The sequence below is a fragment of the Salmo salar genome, chromosome ssa23 (assembly GCF_905237065.1).
Source record: "Salmo salar chromosome ssa23, Ssal_v3.1, whole genome shotgun sequence".
Lineage (NCBI taxonomy): Eukaryota > Metazoa > Chordata > Actinopteri > Salmoniformes > Salmonidae > Salmo > Salmo salar.
The window spans coordinates 47,941,332-47,959,684 of NC_059464.1; the positions used below are offsets into that span (position 1 = coordinate 47,941,332).

General features: G+C 41.9%; 1 long non-coding RNA gene across 2 annotated transcripts; it reads left to right on the plus strand.

Moving 5' to 3' along the window:
- Positions 1-16,744: 16,744 nt before the first annotated feature.
- LOC123729860 (uncharacterized) lies at positions 16,745-18,048 on the plus strand. Of its 2 annotated transcripts, XR_006761536.1 has the most exons (3): positions 16,745-16,832; positions 17,330-17,439; positions 17,761-18,048. It is a non-coding gene; the product is annotated as an uncharacterized lncRNA (long non-coding RNA). The 2 variants fall into 2 exon arrangements; XR_006761535.1 differs by lacking the exon at positions 16,745-16,832 and having other exon boundaries at positions 17,164-17,439.
- Positions 18,049-18,353: the final 305 nt, after the last annotated feature.

The window sequence follows — 18,353 nt, forward strand, 5'->3', positions numbered from 1 at the left end:
GATATGGTCAATATGGTTTCATTCCTGTAGTTATCAAAACACATGGGGTGTGTCCCAATTATCTCCTTTCTCTCTAAGTGTGAACTTGTCCACTTCCCTTCATGTATTTAAAGGAAATGACTGGTATATGTAAACTCATTCTACCCCATGTCAACACCAATCCAATGCTTTTACAGTTGTGAGGAGTAGTGAAGGAAAGCCACACTTCAGGAGGAAGGAGAGATTATTGGGACGCCCCCATGGAGAGATGATAGAGGGATGTGAAAGAGGAGAGAGGTAATGGTTGTACTCCCCCATGGAGAGATTATAGAGGGATGTGAAAGAGGAGAGAGGTAATGGTTGTACTCCCCCATGGAGAGATGATAGAGGGATGTGAAAGAGGAGAGAGGTAATGGTTGTGCTCCCCCATGGAGAGATGATAGAGGGATGTGAAAGAGGAGAGAGGTAATGGTTGTACTCCCCCATGGAGAGATGATAGAGGGATGTGAAAGAGGAGAGAGGTAATGGTTGTACTCCCCATGGAGAGATGATAGAGGGATGTGAAAGAGGAGAGAGGTAATGGTTGTACTCCCCATGGAGAGATGATAGAGGGATGTGAAAGAGGAGAGAGGTAATGGTTGTACTCCCCCATGGAGAGATGATAGAGGGATGTGAAAGAGGAGAGAGGTAATGGTTGTACTCCCCCATGGAGAGATGATAGAGGGATGTGAAAGAGGAGAGAGGTAATGGTTGGACTGGACTTATTTATTCTCGCATTACTGACTTATTCTATTTCAATAACATAATTACAATACACAAACTAATTACATTCAAGGAATTATTGTATTAAAGTAAATCTGTATTAAAATTCACCATAAAATATACAGTTAATTCCATAGCTTAACATTGGAAATGCTCCCTCCCTCCTATAAAAGTCATTGACGTGTTGGATGAGATAGGACCCTGCCTTCACCTGGGGATATTTGTTGGACCCATCACAACAGGTGATGAGGACATCATCCTCCAGCTGCACAAAGAAAGCCAGGGACTGCAGTGTGCTCCAGTCTCCAGCAGGGGGCGGTAAAACCCTATGGACCTGAAAGGGAAAGTGAGGAGTAAAAATCAAAGGTGAATTTACATTGATGTTTCCACAGAGACCTGAGTCATATTCACTAGGCACCAAACTGAAGAAAATCAACTGAAACAGGGAGGGACTAACTGAGCAAGAAATGTTTTCAATGTTTGTACTTTTAGGACTTTTCTATTGATTCCATTTCAACAATCTCAATCAACCACTGCTTATTAAGTATTACTAAGTATTTTAAATAGTAATTGAACGCAGGTCTGTTTCCACATGCAATAAGCCTGTAACGTCTTGTACGATCTCAGGTAAAGGTGTTTCAAATGGAAGGGCAAGTCTCACCACTGAGAGGAAAACATCACTGGTCCACCTCTGCATCAGGTCAGCTATGTTGATCAGTACTGTCCCAGGGATGCTGGGAGCAGAGATGAACTCCCCTGACCTGGTACCACCTATGGAGTTGTCATTTTAATATCAGTTTAACCCCATTACTGCTATAACACACATCAACCATGTTAATAGAATGAAATGGATCCAGGTTCCATTTATTCTACAATAGATTTCATCACAGGTCACTTGGTAAGTTTGTTAATATCTCCAAAGTGGTCTGAAATCAAGATGACTGCAGGTCTGAATCCCAAACTAATGGGGGGAAGTGGCTCCATCTAATAAGATGGTATTTAGAGGTATGAACCTTTGCTATTGGGGTGGACAATCTTTAACATAAAGTACTAGTCAAATTGTTTGAGAGAAATGTGCATAGATCTCACGTGATTTACGGAGCAAGCGTGTGGTTTCTAAACTGCGAAGGAGAAATAGTAATATATTTCCTCATTCAAAGGCGCGCGGTGGTTTCTCCGAAAACACCTACTCATTCAAGGGTTTTCCAAACTTTTGACTAGTACTTCATGTTAAAGATTGTCCACCCCAATAGCAAAGGTTCATACCTCTAAATACCATCTTATTAGATGGAGCCACTTCCCCCCATTAGTTTGGGATTCAGACCTGCAGTCATCTTGATTTCAGACCACGTTGGAGATATTAACAAACTTACCAAGTGACCTGTGATAAAATCTATTGTAGAATAAATGGAACCTGGATCCATTTCATTCCATTAACATGGTTTATGTGTGTTATAGCAGTAATGGGGTTAAACTGATATTAAAATGACAACTCCATAGGTGGTACCAGGTCAGGGGAGTTCATCTCTGCTCCCAGCATCCCTGGGACAGTACTGATCAACATAGCTGACCTGATGCAGAGGTGGACCAGTGATGTTTTCCTCTCAGTGGTGAGACTTGCCCTTCCATTTGAAACACCTTTACCTGAGATCGTACAAGACGTTACAGGCTTATTGCGTGTGGAAACAGACCTGCATTCAATTACTATTTAAAATAATGTTGAATACTTAATAAGCAGTGGTTGATTGTGTTGGTTGGAATGGAACCAATAGAAACATCTTAAAAGTACAAACAAACCCCTCCCACCTGGAGGACTAAAGGATTCGTTAGAGAAAAACATTTAGCAACAGAAAACGAAAACATTTATTTTCTTAAGTTCAGTTAGTCCCTCCCTGTTTCAGTTGATTTTCTTCAGTTTGGTGCCTAGTGAATATGACTCAGGTCTCTGTGGAAACGTCAATGTAAATTCACCTTTGATTTTTACTCCTCACTTTCCCATTCAGGTCCATGGGGTTTTACTGCCCCCTGCTGGAGACTGGAGCACACTGCAGTCCCTGGCTTTCTTTGTGCAGCTGGAGGATGATGTCCTCATCACCTGTTGTGATGGGTCCAACAAATATCCCCAGGTGAAGGCAGGGTCCTATCTCATCCATCATTCCTTGAATGTAATTAGTTTGTGTATTGTAATTATGTTATTGAAACAGAATAAGTCATTAATGAGAGAATAAATAAGTCCAGTCCAACCATTACCTCTCTCCTCTTTCACATCCCTCTATCATCTCTCCATGGGGGAGTACAACCATTACCTCTCTCCTCTTTCACATCCCTCTATCATCTCTCCATGGGGGAGTACAACCATTACCTCTCTCCTCTTTCACATCCCTCTATCATCTCTCCATGGGGGAGTACAACCATTACCTCTCCTCTTTCACATCCCTCTATCATCTCTCCATGGGGGAGTACAACCATTACCTCTCTCCTCTTTCACATCCCTCTATCATCTTTCCATGGGGAGTACAACCATTACCTCTCTCCTCTTTCACATCCCTCTATCATCTCTCCATGGGGGAGTACAACCATTACCTCTCTCCTCTTTCACATCCCTCTATCATCTCTCCATGGGGGAGTACAACCATTACCTCTCTCCTCTTTCACATCCCTCTATCATCTCTCCATGGGGGAGTACAACCATTACCCCTCTCCTCTTTCACATCCCTCTATCATCTCTCCATGGGGGCGTCCCAATAATCTCTCCTTCCTCCTGAAGTGTAGCTTTCCTTCACTACTCCTCACAAATGTAAAAGCATTGGATTGGTGTTGACATGGAGTAGAGGGAGTTTACATATACCAGTCATTTCCTTTAAATCCATGAAGGGAGGTGGACAAGTTCACACTTAGAAAGGAGAGATAATTGGGACACACCCCATGTGTTCTGATAACTACAGGAATGAAACCATATTGAGTTTGTCTGCTTTCTACACACACACACACACACACACACACACACACACACACACACACAGAGAGAGAGAACATCAGGTAAAGTTGTGGAGATGAGGGAATATGTGATCAGAACCCCTCCAGTCTGGTTAACCACAGTTAGGTCCAGTATGGACTATCAATACAAGTCACCATTTAGAATGTGACCCAGTTCAATGGGTCTGAACAGAACTGGGGGATGTCAGACATGAAGATGCCTAAACACAACTGGAATATTCAGCCACACCACTAGCTCACCTCCACACAATCCATTTACAAGTTAAAGACACACCTTGGAATAAATAACAAAGGAAAACTATTACTAGATGAAGTTTAGTGTTGTATTTTTTATTTCCCATCACCATAAATCATATTTAATCACTGAACAGTAGCAGACCTAACTTCATCTGTTCCTGACTCTGGATAGTGGATTAAAAAGACCATCAATCTCCAATGATATTAAAGTACTATTCTGAACATTACTGATATACTGAGTGGCAAGTCAAGATATCTGCTGGTTTTATTGTTTGGTCAATAGCACCACCTGCTGGACAGGTTTAATGTTGCTGGACTGAGCAGTATTGGAGGATGAAAGATGACACATTTAGGGCCGGTTTCCTGGACATCTACATTGAACATACTTTTTTCACACTTAATCTGTTCCATGTCCAGGAAACCAGTCCATATAGTTTAGTTACTATCTGTTCCATGTCCAGGAAACCAGTCCATATAGTTTAGTTACTATCTGATCCATGTCCAGGAAACCAGTCCATATAGTTTAGTTACTATCTGTTCCATGTCCAGGAAACCAGTCCATATAGTTTAGTTACTATCTGTTCCATGTCCAGGAAACCAGTCCATATAGTTTAGTTACTATCTGTTCCATGTCCAGGAAACCAGTCCATATAGTTTAGTTACTATCTGATCCATGTCCAGGAAACCAGTCCATATAGTTTAGTTACTATCTGTTCCATGTCCAGGAAACCAGTCCATATAGTTTAGTTACTATCTGTTCCATGTCCAGGAAACCAGTCCATATAGTTTAGTTACTATCTGTTCCATGTCCAGGAAACCAGTCCATATAGTTTAGTTACTATCTGTTCCATGTCCAGGAAACCAGTCCATATAGTTTAGTTACTATCTGTTCCATGTCCAGGAAACCAGTCCATATAGTTTAGTTACTATCTGTTCCATGTCCAGGAAACCAGTCCATATAGTTTAGTTACTATCTGTTCCATGTCCAGGAAACCAGTCCATATAGTTTAGTTACTATCTGTTCCATGTCCAGGAAACCAGTCCATATAGTTTAGTTACTATCTGATCCATGTCCAGGAAACCAGTCCATATAGTTTAGTTACTATCTGATCCATGTCCAGGAAACCAGTCCATATAGTTTAGTTACTATCTGTTCCATGTCTATTGCAATTACAAAAGTATGAATACATTGAATTTTAATTTATAACATCTTCTGAAGATCAAATCAGTTAAATCATTGTACATAAAACAGAGTAGAATGAATCATCACATCTGGGGACCATCACCACCAGCATGACTAGTATCTATGTGGACCCTACTACAGTTTAACCAGCTCAGCTATAGACTACACCAGCATGACTAGTATCTATGTGGACCCTACTACAGTTTAACCAGCTCAGCTATAGACTACACCAGCATGACTAGTATCTATGTGGACCCTACTACAGTTTAACCAGCTCAGCTATAGAATACACCAGCATGACTAGTATCTATGTGGACCCTACTACAGTTTAACCAGCTCAGCTATAGACTACACCAGCATGACTAGTATCTATGTGGACCCTACTACAGTTTAACCAGCTCAGCTATAGACTACACCAGCATGACTAGTATCTATGTGGACCCTACTACAGTTTAACCAGCTCAGCTATAGACTACACCAGCATGACTAGTATCTATGTGGACCCTACTACAGTTTAACCAGCTCAGCTATAGATTACAGCAGCATGACTAGTATCTATGTGGACCCTACTACAGTTTAACCAGCTCAGCTATAGACTACACCAGCATGACTAGTATCTGTGGACCCTACTACAGTTTAACCAGCTCAGCAGTGCCATTACTATTATAGAGCCTAAACCCAGGATAAAGGGACTGAGTGAATGTGGTCTGGACTCTGTGGAGGAGGGTCATTGTGTCAGAGACCCTGTAGAAGGACAGAGTACCTGCCTTGTGATCCAGGTACACTCCTACTCTGGAGGACTGAGGGCCTGATACTCCAGTCACAACATTATTATGTATGAAACAATAACCACCTCTACAGTAATATAATCTCCAGGACTTGTTATTGTCTCCAAATCCACCATCTGACCCTGTTCTGCTGATGTCTTTATATGAGAATGCTGTATCAACCCACTCCCTACTCCACTCCACCTCCCAGTAACAGCGTTCAGACAGACCCTCTCTATACAGAACCTGACAGTAGTTGGTGAATCTGTCTGGATGGTTAGGATATGGTTGGACTTGGGCTGTATAGGTCACCTTTCTGTTCCCTTCAGACAGAGAGAGGCGTGTTTGTGCTGTGTTTGGGTCCAGTGTGAGCTGACAGGAATCTGGGAGAAGAGCAGAGACCAATGAGGGGAGTCAGAACAATAAGTTAAGTCAGATACTGTGTCTACCCTGTCTTTGATTAGAGCACAGCAGAGATCAAATCAGAGAAATATGAGGAGTCAGATAGATACCCAGTCTTTGATTAGATCTACTATTGCTATATATTTCTAGAGGGATTGTTAGGAGTTTCAGTAAAAAGAGACTGTTAGTTACTTCACAATAAAGATACTCACATTGTAACAACTGTTCTCTGGTCTTGGGCTCTGGAGGCAGTACAACATCCACTATATTCACTACAGACACACAAACACATTGACAGAGAGAGGGAATGTTATCATCATACCATATTCCACATGTATATGACTAGTAGGGAACTTTCAATGGTCTAAAGTTGATGTTCTTATTGTTTTCAACACACCTGTAGTGGAGATCTTGGTCCATTCTCCTTTAAGGAAGTCTTCTAGTTTCTCTCTCAGTTCAGACACAGTCTTACTCACATCTCCAAAATACTGAAGAGGATTGACAACGATGCTGGGTAAGTCTGAAGATACACTGATACTGGAGAGAGACTGATAACTCTGGAGAGAGAGAGAGAGAGACACAGAGAGAGAGAGAGAGAGAGAGAGAGAGACGGACGGACGGTCGGACAGACGGACAGAGAGAGAGAGGGACGGACAGTGAGAGAGAGGGACAGGGACAGAGAGAGGGAGAGAAAAATGACAACATAATGATTGAGATGAAAAGTTTCACATTAAGTTAATTTCATATCACATGTAACAAGGCAGTTTAGTTACCTGGAGGAAATGGATGTGATCCTCTGTGTGTGAGAGCTGCCCCAGCTCAGTGCTTCTCTTCCTCAGCTCAGCTATCTCCTGCTTCAGTTGCTCCAGGAGTCCTTCAGCTTGACTCACTTGAGCCTTCTCTTGGGCTCTGATCAGCTCCTTCACCTCAGAGCTCCTTCTCTCAATGGAGAGGATCAGCTCAGTAAAGATCTGATCACTGTCCTCCACTGCTGCCTGCGCAGAGCGCTGTTACGAGAGAGCGAGAGAGAGAGAGACAGAGACAGAGACAGAGAGAGAGATAGAGAGACAGAGACAGAGAGAGAGAGAGAGAGAGACACAGAGAGAGAGAGACAGAGAGAGGGAGAGAGAGAGAGAGAGGGAGAGAGACAGAGAGAGAGAGAGAGAGACACAGAGAGACAGTAGGTACAGTAGCCTCTGCACCGCATTGAGTCAGAACGCTGCCACCCTAATCTTCAGGTCCACCAGGCCTTGTCCCCCCTCCTGGACAGGCAGGTACAGAACACCGCTTGGCCCTGCTCTACTCTCCTCCCTCCTGGTCCCCCCTCCAGTAGCCTGCCCCGCAGCAGAGCTCGACCCAGCCTCTGTCCCCTGAGTCCTAGTAGGCTGGACAATAGAACCAGTCAAAACGGCCAAAGAACGTTGTCTGAGCTGGAACACTAGCGAGGCCATAGCAAATGAATTGAAACGAACCTTCACAGAGCCTCTTCTGACTGGAATGATTCTTAGAATTCCATTTCCTCTAAATGGCACCAAAAAATGTCGACCTTTTTATTTGACCACTAAAACCTGTTCTTAGGACCAAACTGAAAAATAACAACTGGTGTAGAAAGTAAACATCTGCACCTCGATGGTGCCAAGTGTGTTTATGTCTGCATTACCAGGAAGTAGGAAAAAACGGACAACTTCTGACTATTTCTGGTCTAGTGATCGATGACAGCAGAGGACGCTGCCCAACCTTATGTCATTAGAAAGAGGAGATTCTCCTGATTAAAATGGTGTCTGACATGAAAACATCTAAATTTACACATTGTGAGATATTTAGTGAAATAAACAGACATACCATAACTAAGCTGCTCAAACTTACATCATTAGAAATAATAGGTTATCCTGATTAAAATGGTGTAGAACTTCAAACCATTAAATAAATACATCTATTTCAGATAATTTGAGAAATAGACATGTCCCTATTTCCCCAAAACAATGGCAGTCTGAAAGTTATGACAGCAGTCTTTTATTTAACCAGCTTACCATTTATCTACTACCATTTGACTTGGTGTTTAACATTTAGTGGTTTGTAATCTTGTGGTTAAGAACGTTGGGCAGTAACTGAAAGGTGGCTTGTTCGAAACCCCGAGCAGACTAGGTGAAAAATCTGTAAATCGCCTTTTTTAGGCAGATTTAGTCACTTAACCCTAGTGGCTCTGGATAAGAGTGTCTGCTAATTGACTCACATGTAAACGTAAACTAGACCTCTGTGAAAGGGCAGCAGGTAGTCTAGTGGTTAGAGCGTAGAGGTGGCAGGTAGTCTAGTGGTTAGAGCGTAGAGGTGGCAGGTAGTCTAGTGGTTAGAGCGTTTGGCCAGGCGGCAGGTAGTCTAGTGGTTAGAGCGTTTGGCTGTTTGTTGGTATTTTGACCAGGGTTCAATACCTGCTACAGTTAATATTGTTTTGATCTCCCAAAAGCAACACAGGACTAACAAGAGATATATAGCTAACTGTAAAGTAATGAGTGACCATTTTAGAAAATCATGGGACATAGTCTTTTGTTGCATGCTATTTTATATCAATCATATTGCTGCTTGTAGCCTATAACTGATGCTTCGTGGTCTTATGCTGCCATCTATTGGAAATATTTACCAATTAAAAGTTATTAATTCACTTAAAGACATTGGTGAGGCAGCTGAGAAATAAAGTGTATTTAATTCGAGAGATCAGTCTCAAACCTGCCCCACGCCAATTGCTGGACTTTCACATAGAGGATACTATGTCACCCAGTTCAAACACCATTTAACATATAAAACAAATGAGTCTTGTTTATCAAGTGTTCTGCCTTGCAATAATAAATATAATAAAATAACTAATAAAAAGCAAATGCTTACATAGGTTTTATTTAAAAAATAACAAATGTTATCACTGGGCTCCTTGGCGGATAGTTTCATCAGAAAATATTTGTAAAAAATGTCCACACTATCTGTGCTAACAAACCCTGTGTACCACCCCTCCCCTGTTTAACCTTGAATTTAGTTCAGAAAACCACTTGGAAATTGACCAAAACGAACCAACTCTTTACGGATCTGTTCGGTGGTAATAAACGGAGGCAGATTAGACACCACTACTCTTGTCGAAATCAGCACCAACACACCCCTCACATAAATCATACTGGTAACTAGCCGGGCAACAAGACTCACCTTTTACATTACCACAACCACCGCCTTGTTCATTCTGGATACAGAGTGTATATGTTCCTCTCCCACCTGTTCACCGACCATGATCAATAATTCCTCCACACCATTCTCCAGAACGCACCTGAAGAGACAGCGTTTCTTCTCCACTCGGTTGAGGACATCACACCTCCGAAACAAACTACCCGACTCCCCCCTCAACTCTAACCGATAAACAGTGGAAACTAAGAAATAAACCCTTAACAACTACAAAATACATTTGGAAAATACGCAAAAAGAATAGTAGCCCTCCTCAGGAACCACAAAACCCTCACACAACACCTTCTTCTTCTATGATATAATGGTGGTCCGCAAACCAACGTTAAAGGTGCACGGCGCCACCTACTGTGCTGGAGTGTGTTCAATCACGGTTTACACCATTTCTAAATCCTCCTACCTAACTCAGTACTTCTGAGAAAATAAAAAAGAGTCCTACTAACTTCTAATAGACCCTCCCCCATCCCCCAAATCCCTTCCAAACCCCCCAGCCCCATCCAACCTCAATGACCCTACACTTCAATCTTTCCCTCTCTTCAACATCCTTACAACAATATAACAACACATGCTCCACCGTTTCATTGACAATACCCTCCAGACACAAACCATTCACATGCTGCCAACCAGATGTAAGGACCAGTTCAATGTACAATGTCGTAAGAACAATCGAGCAAACACCACCTCTTCCTTCCTAATCTGACCTTTGAAACTTGGTCCACGACCTTTAGAGGACATATAAATGCCGTCCCTTGTGCTCACAGTCCCATCTCTTCTGCAACACATCTATCAAAATGTCTCGGATTTTACATTTGTCCTCACCTCTACCCAGTGGAACATTAATATATATTATATCTTGTTTCAAAGCTCTTTTAGCTAACTGGTCTACAATTTCATTCCCTTCCACACCTGAATGTGCTGGGACCCAGCAGAATCTCACTACTACACCCATTCTCTCATTTCTCCAGAATAACATGAATACCTCCAATAGTTGCAGGAGGGTGATTCCAAGATTTGGGAAGTGTGCAGGAGGTCATGGGATAGAGGACTGTGTAGTTTCAGTGGATAAGGTTGTGTGTGTCAACTGTAGGGGTGTCCATGTTGCTGGGGATCAGAAGTGTCTGGTGAGAGAGAGGCAGGTTGAGGTGGCTAGAGTCAGAGTAGTGCAGAAGGTGGCGTATGCTGAGGCAGTGAAGAAAGTAGACCTGTTAGAAAATATGCTTTTTCAGTTCTGCCCACACATTTCTATAGGATGGAGGTCAGGGCTTTGTGATGGCCAATCCAATACCTTGACTTTGTTTTCCTTAAGCCATTTTGCCACAACTTTGGAAGTATGCTTGGGGTCATTGTCCATTTGGAAGACCCAAACTTTTGATCCACTGGAATTATAAGTGAAATAATCTGTCTGTAAACAATTGTTGGAAAAATTACTTGTGTCATGCACGAAGTAGATGCCCTAACCGACTTGCCAAAACTATAGTTTGTTAACAAGAAATTTGAGGAGTGGTTGAAAATGAGTTTTAATGACTTTAATGACTCCAACCTAAGTGTATGTACACTTCTGAATTCAACTGAACATCCCTCGTTGGCCTATCCCTCTGTGCTGGCACAGATCTACTACTCACAGGGATCCTCTCAGGATTCCTCACCCTTGACCCATCCTCCTCTACTTTCTACAATGCCTCAGCATACGCCACCTTCTGCACTACTCTGACTCTAGCCACCTCAACCTGCCTCTCTCTCACCGGACACTTCTGATCCCCAGCAACATGGCCACCCCTACAGTTGACACACACAACCTTATCCACTGAAACTACACAGTCCTCTAACCCATGACCTCCTGCACACTTCCCACATCTTGGAATCACCCTCCTGCAAACAGCTGCAACGTGACCATAAACATTGCACCTGAAACAGCTCAGTGGATTCAGCACAAAGACTAACAGGATAACTGATATATCCTAACATGACTTTGTTGGGTAAAGACTCAAAAGGACAGACAGTGACTCACTGATTCAACTGCACCCAACTCCTTTCCCTCCCACCCTGAAACCACAAATGGATCTGCCAAAAGGTATGGATCCAATTTCTACTAACATGTAACTCCTTCTGCACCAGGTTCTTCTTTATCATGTCCATTGATGCCAGGCTCTGGTTCTGAGCTCTTCTCCACACCTTCTACCTCACTTAACTCTCCCTCATTCATTTCCATTTCACCTCCATAACTCAGTCTGTGCACGGCTCTCTCTGTATGCACTTGAATTATAACATTTGAAATGTCTATTCCTTTGAACATTTTGTGAGTAAAAAGTTTACTGTTAATATCTGAGACTTTATTTCACTTTTGTTTAGTATTTATTCCACCTGCTTTGGCATTGTAAACATATGTTTCCCACGCCAATAAAGATCTTTGAATTGAATTGAGAGAGAGAGAGCTCCATGTTAACCTGTTATGGCTAGGGGGCAGTATTTTCACGGCTGGATAAAAAACGTAACCGATTTAATCTGGTTACTACTCCTGCCCAGTAACTAGAATATGCATTTAATTATTGGCTTTGGATAGAAAACACCCTAAAGTTTCTAAAACTGTTTGAATGGTGTCTGTGAGTATAACAGAACTCATATGGCAGGCAAAAACCTGAGAAGATTTCATGCAGGAAGTGGCCTGTCTGACAAGGTGTCGTTCTTCTTGTCTCTGTTTATTGAAGAGTGAGGATCTTAGCTGTCCCGTGACACTTCCTACGGCTGCCATAGGTTCTCAGAAGGCGGCAAAAAGCTGAATCGTGGCTTTGCAGGCTCTGGCTGAAAAAAAGTAGCGCGTTTGGGTAGTGGCTGGTTACAGTACTGTGAGACTCAGGCTCGTGCCCGCGTCGACCGAAAGCTTTGTTTTCTTTCCTCTGTTTAGCTAAATGGACATTCCCGGTCGGAATATTATCGCTTTTTTACGAGAAAAATGGCATAAAAATGGATTTTAAACAGCGGTTGACATGCTTCGAAGTACGATAATGGAATATTTAGATTTTTTTTGTCACGAATGGCGCCATGCGCATGACCCTTCTTTACCATTCGGATAGTGTCTGGGACGCACGAACAAAACGCCGCTATTCGGATATAACGATGGATTATTTTGGACCAAACCAACATTTGTTATTGAAGTAGCAGTCCTGGGAGTGCATTCTGACGAAGACAACAAAAGGTAATCAAACTTTTATAATAGTAAATCTGATATTGGTGAGTGCTAAACTTGCCGGGTGTCTAAATAGCTAGCCCGTGATGCCTGGGCTATGTACTTAGAATATTGCAAAATGTGCTTTCACCAAAAAGCTATTTTAAAATCGGACATATCGAGTGCATAGAGGAGTTCTGTATCTATAATTCTTAAAATAATTGTTATTCTTTTTGTGAACGTTTATCGTGAGTAATTTAGTAAATTGTTAGCAAGTTCCCGGAAGTTTGCGGGGGTATGCTAGTTCTGAACGTCACATGCTAATGTAAAAAGCTGTTTTTTATATAAATATGAACTTGATTGAACAAAACATGCATGTATTGTATAACATAATGTCCTAGGTGTGTCATCTGATGAAGATCATCAAAGGTTAGTGCTGCATTTAGCTGTCTTCTGGGTTTTTGTGACATTATATGCTAGCTTGAAAAATGGGTGTCTGATTATTTCTGGCTTGGTACTCTGCTGACATAATCTAATGTCTTGCTTTCGCTGTAAAGCCTTTTTGAAATCGGACAGTGTGGTTAGATATAGGAGAGTCTTGTCTTTAAAATGCTGTGAAATAGTCATATGTTTGAAAAATTGAAGTTTTTGTATTTTTGAGGAATTTGTAATTCGCGCCACGCCTATCATTGGATATTGGAGCAGGTGTTCCGCTAGCGGAACGTCTATATGTAAGAGGATTAGGGTGTTGACATGAAATCACAGCCAGATGTTTGGACTTGACAGTGTGTCTCTATACCTCTCAGTCTCTAAACCACTAGGATACCTGTCACCTTGACAGTGTGTCTCTATACCTCTCAGTCATCAAACCACTAGGATACCTGCCACCTTGACAGTGTGTCTCTATACCTCTCAGTCTCTGAAGACACCCAGCCATGGTTAGGATTATTAGAGAAACTTTTCCTGCTGAAAGACAGTTTCATTTAATCTGGTTTCAGAAATAATGTATAGGATATGTTCATAACCCCGTCCACCTATAAGATGTGGGGGGATCTGTATGACTAAGAAGAGATACAAAGAGGAAAAATCACAAAGACGGGGGCGGCTAGGGCACGCGCCTAAGCTCACATTCCCTTGATCGGCCACTTGAGAAAGGCGATAATGTGTTTCAGCCTGGGGCTGGGATGACGACATTCAGGTTTTTCCCGGGCTCTGAGCGCCCATGGAAGACGTAGGAAGTGTCACGTTAGAGCAGAGATCCTTTGTAAAAGATAGAGATGGCAAAGAGGTTCAAGAAATGGTCAGACAGGCCACTTCCTGTAAAGGAATCTCTCAGGTTTTGACCTGCCATTTGAGTTCTGTTATACTCACAGACACCATTCAAACAGTTTTAGAAACTTTGGAGTGTTTTATATCCAAAGCCAATAATTATATGCATATTCTAGTTACTGGGCAGGAGTAGTAACCAGATTAAATCGGGTACGTTTTTTATCCAGCCGTGAAAATACTGCCCCCTAGCCATAACAGGTTATTCTATTCTAGTCATTATATTATATTGTATTAAATTATAATATATTATATCCATAGTCTCCACTCAGTATAGTGTTAATGATGACTGTTTGTTGTGAACATTGATTGAATGGTTAGGACTATCTCTCTGTATTCACAGTTTAAATCCCAAGAGACCAGGAGACCTAAAGGAAGCCTTCAACACTGCATCCCTTCATCCAGTCATAGTAAGCAACCTGTCTGTCTGTCTGTCTGTCTGTCTGTCTGTCTGTCGGTCTATGCAGCCAACTTCTCTGCGGTGGTTGTTGTTGCTTTCAGTGTTAAAAAAAACGTACAACTCTATGCACAACGACAACTTTTAATAAAAAACGAAATAATTAAACAATTAAACACATTTACTTGAAGAACAGTGCAGATGCAAAGTTTGGTAACAGAATGACATCACAAAGAGCACAAACCCTCATTCTGTTTGACATTTTAAAGTGTAAATCTCAGTCTCAGTGTCACTCCGTTACTGTGGAATTGTCCAGTTGTTAAAGAAAGTTCAGGATAACAGCTTATTCCCTTCAACAATATTAAATGTTAAAGAGTTTTGGAGCTTCTTCATCAAAGCACTATTGAAACACAGTGTCAGAATGTTACAAATACACAATCACTGCAGGTCCCCCTCTTGGTTCTAGAAGACCAGAGTGACACCACTGAATCCTCTTCAGCTTCTATTAGGGACCAGGAGTTTTTCTTGCTATGTCTCCTGGCAGGAAAGACTTTGTCTCTAGTTATATTATTGCTCACAGAGTGAGTTCATGTAACTTATTATGTGACTTGTTACGTACATCTTTACTGGACTACAGACCATTCTAAAAGTATTCAGCTCCTTTGACTTTTTCCACATGTTGTTACATTACAGACTTATTCTAAAATTTATTAAATTGTTTTTTTACCTCATCAATCTGCACACAATACCCCCCAAAAAGACAAAGCAAAAACAGATTTTTAGAAATGTTTGCAAAAATGTTAAATACTGAAACATCACATTTACATAAGTATTCAGACTCTTTACTCAGTACTTTGTTGAATCACCTTTTGCAGTGATTACAGCCTCGAGGCTTCCTGGGTATGACGCTACAAGCTTGGCACACCTGTATTTGGAAGTTTCTCCCATTCCTCTCTGCAGATCCTCTCAAGCTCTGACATGCACTGTCAACTGTGGGACCTGATATAGACAGGTGTGTTCCTTTCCAAATCTGTCACGCCCTGACCTAGAGAGACGGTTTATTTCTCTATTTTGTTTAGGTCAGGGTGTGGGGTTGTCATAAGCTTCGTCTTCTGAAAAGGAGAAATCAGTATCGGACCAATACGCAGCGGGTTGAGTGCTCATATTTACTTTTAATTGAAATGAACACAAAAACAAGGAAAAACCACACACCGCTAAACAGTCTTGCAGGCTATACAGAGCAGTGCAAAAACAATCTCCCACAACATACCCTGACAAACACTTACCTATTTATAGGACCTTCAATCAGAGGCAACGAAAGACAGCTGCCTCCAACTGAAGGCCCCAACACCAATTAGCTAAACATAGAAAACAAACGACTAGACTGAACATAGAAATTAACTAACATAGAACAATAACCAAAACCCTGGACTAACATATTAAATACCCCTCTACATACACAACCACCCCGAACCATATAAACCAAATACCCCCTCTACATGAACACATTCACAAACACACCATGAACGACATAACCCCTTTACTGGCCAGGACGTGACAGGGGTGGGCATTCTATGTCATTTTATTTCTATGTTTTGGCCAGGTATGGTTTCAAATCAGAGGCAGCTGTCTATCGTTGCAGCCTTTTCCCACCTGTTGTCACGATTCTCTAAGACAGAACCCAGAAGCAGACCAGGACAAGGTGGGTAAAATGAAGGTGAGTATTTATTGGTAGTCTTGATGTGTAATTTGAGTGATCCAGGAGACGGAGTGGCAGCGGAGGTGAGTTGATGAGAGTAAATGGGTTGATCCAATGAAGTCACTGTATCCACCGACGGCCAGGCAAGGGAGTTGAATGTTCCGGGAGAATGATGTTCGTTGCTAACGATCCGGCAGGGAATGGATGTCAGCTCAGGGCTTAAGAAGAGGTGATGATCAGGACCAGGTGTGCAGAAGGTTGATGAGATGCAGGTGCGGGTAATCACTAGATCTCCCGCCTAACTTCGTTGCCTAGCAACCAGACAGGGTGCGTTCAGGAACCTTAGACTCCAAACAAAAAACAGTCAGCTCAGGCAGAAACAGACTCAGGAAGCGGGATTCCTGACACCTGTGTTTGTGGGTAGTTGTTTTCTGTTTAGTTTTCTGTACCTGACAGAACTGTGCGCTTTCGTTTTCTCTTTGTTTATTTTTCTTTAGTGTTCTGAGTTCAAATAAATATTCATCATGAGCAATCAACACGCTGCGCTTTGGTCCCCTCTCTACGACAGCCGTTACAAAATCATGTCCAATCAATTGAATTTACCAAAGGTGGACTCAAATCAAGTTGTCAAGGATTGTCAATGGGAACAGGATGCACCTGAGCTCAAATTCAAGTCTCATAGCAAAGGGTCTGAAAAGAAGGTATTCATGTTTTTTAGTTTCATACATTTGCAAAAAATTCCAAAAACCTGTTTTTACTTTGTCATTATGGGGTATTGTGTGTAGATTGTGTGTAGATTGATGAGGAAAATGATTTATTTAATCCATTTTAGAATAAGGCTGTAACGTAACAAAATGTGGAAAAAGGGAAGGGGTCTGAATACTTTCTGAATGCACTGCATGTATGTTAATATAATTTGTTCACCCCAATAGTAAAGTTTGTCCAAACTAGATTTTCTCCATACCTCGAAATACCATCTTATTAGATGGAGACATTTCCCACCATTAGTTTGGGATTCAGACCTGCACTCATCTTGATTTCAGACCACTTTGGAGATATTAACAAACTTACCAAGTGACCTGTGATGAAATCTATTGTAGAATAAATGGAACCTGGATCCATTTCATTCTATTAACATGGTTGATGTGTGTTATAGCAGTAATGGGGTTAAACTGATATTAAAATGACAACTCCATAGGTGGTACCAGGTCAGGGGAGTTCATCTCTGCTCCCAGCATCCCTGGGACAGTACTGATCAACATAGCTGACCTGATGCAGAGGTGGACCAGTGATGTTTTCCTCTCAGTGGTGAGACTTGCCCTTCCATTTGAAACACCTTTACCTGAGATCGTACAAGACGTTACAGGCTTATTGCATGTGGAAACAGACCTGCTTTCAATTACTATTTAAAATAATGTTGAATACTTAATAAGCAGTGGTTGATTGAGATTGTTGAAATGGAATCAATAGAAAAGTCCTAAAAGTACAAACATCGAAAACATTTCTTGCTCAGTTAGTCCCTCCCTGTTTCAGTTGATTTTCTTCAGTTTGGTGCCTAGTGAATATGACTCAGGTCTCCATGGAAACATCAATGTAAATTCACCTTTGCCTCCTCACTTTCTCTTTCAGGTCCATAGGGTTTTACTGCCCCCTGCTGGAGACTGGAGCACACTGCAGTCCCTGGCTTTCTTTGTGCAGCTGAAGGATGAGGTCCTCATCACCTGTTGTGATGGGTCCAACAAATATCCCCAGGTGAAGGCAGGGTCCTATCTCATCCAATACATCAATGACTTTTATAGGAGGGAGGGAGATTTACTTTAATACAATAATTCCTTGAATGTAATTAGTTTGTGTATTGTAATTATGTTATTGAAACAGAATAAGTCAGTAATGAGAGAATAAAAAAGTCCAGTCCAACCATTACCCCTCTCCTCTTTCACATCCCTCTATCATCTCTCCATGGGGGAGTACAACCATTACCTCTCTCCTCTTTCACATCCCTCTATCATCTCTCCATGGGGGAGTACAACCATTACCTCTCTCCTCTTTCACATCCCTCTATCATCTCTCCATGGGGGAGTACAACCATTACCTCTCTCCTCTTTCACATCCCTCTATCATCTCTCCATGGGGGAGTACAACCATTACCTCTCTCCTCTTTCACATCCCTCTATCATCTCTCCATGGGGGCGTCCCAATAATCTCTCCTTCCTCCTGAAGTG